We start from the raw sequence: 870 nt of genomic DNA, 5'->3' as shown, positions 1-870 counted from the left end.
TTTTTTTTTTTTTTTTTTTTTTTTGCATAAGTCTATCAATCTCTAGCTTTAATTTTATGCTTGTTAATCAAAATGAGGACTGCGCTTTTACTTAAAATGGAATAAAAATATTCCTGTGGTGGCTGAAGAGGAGTTAGAAGACAGAGGAAGAAATGAGAGTTTGCCTCCGATTGAATGAATAAAAGTATGCATGGTAAAATAAGACAAAAGTTACAATATCACATGTACTCAAGCAGCTGAGAGAAAAGAAAGATGACCAGGAGAACATGGCAGATAAAACTGAGCCAGACAAAAGCAAGAGAGCACTCATTCAGTCCGGAAGGTTTATAATCTGGTACGTGCCAGCCCTCTATCCTTCCACTTGGTGTGTCAGGGATTTATTTAGTAGGATCTTAGAGAAATTGCTTTTGTAGTATAACAACTTTACGTTCTAAATAAGACCTTGATTGTATGTACTAAAAAATATAAATAAAAGACAGTTGCCTTTTCTTTTTCAGCTAGATGATAATTACTCATTAAGGGTTGATGTTGCTTACATGGATATATTTACAATACCTTGTTCAACACCTTTTAAAAAAATCTTTTGAGGCCGGGCTTGGTGGCTCACGCCTGTAATCCCAGCACTTTGGGAGGCCGAGGAGGGCAGATCACTTGAGGTTAGGAGTTCGAGACCAGTCTGGCCAACATGATGAAATTCTGTCTCTACTAAAAATACAAAAATATGTATATATATTTATATATTAGTCGGGCATGGTGGCACAGGCCTGTAGTCCCAACTACTCGAGAGGCTGAGGCAGGAGAATCACTTGAACCCGGGAGGCGGAAGTTGCAGTGAGCCGAGATTGCTCCACTGCACTCCAGCCTGGGTGA

At 39.1% G+C, this 870-nt stretch overlaps 1 long non-coding RNA gene across 1 annotated transcript in view; it reads right to left on the bottom strand.

Annotated features, from left to right (window-relative positions):
* The window catches only part of LOC108519750 (uncharacterized), a 27,320-nt gene extending 26,722 nt beyond the window's left edge, over positions 1 to 598 (bottom strand). The window contains exon 1 of the long non-coding RNA XR_001882718.1: positions 556 to 598. This is a non-coding gene — a long non-coding RNA (uncharacterized LOC108519750). The remainder of the gene's footprint in view (positions 1 to 555) is intronic.
* Between the last annotated feature and the right edge of the window lie 272 nt (positions 599 to 870).

The sequence above is a fragment of the Rhinopithecus bieti genome, unplaced genomic scaffold (genome assembly GCF_001698545.2).
Source record: "Rhinopithecus bieti isolate Rb0 unplaced genomic scaffold, ASM169854v2 scaffold_48197, whole genome shotgun sequence".
Classification (NCBI taxonomy): domain Eukaryota; kingdom Metazoa; phylum Chordata; class Mammalia; order Primates; family Cercopithecidae; genus Rhinopithecus; species Rhinopithecus bieti.
The sequence above is the reverse complement of the archived record's forward strand: the minus strand, read 5'-3'. Positions and strand labels throughout refer to the sequence as shown.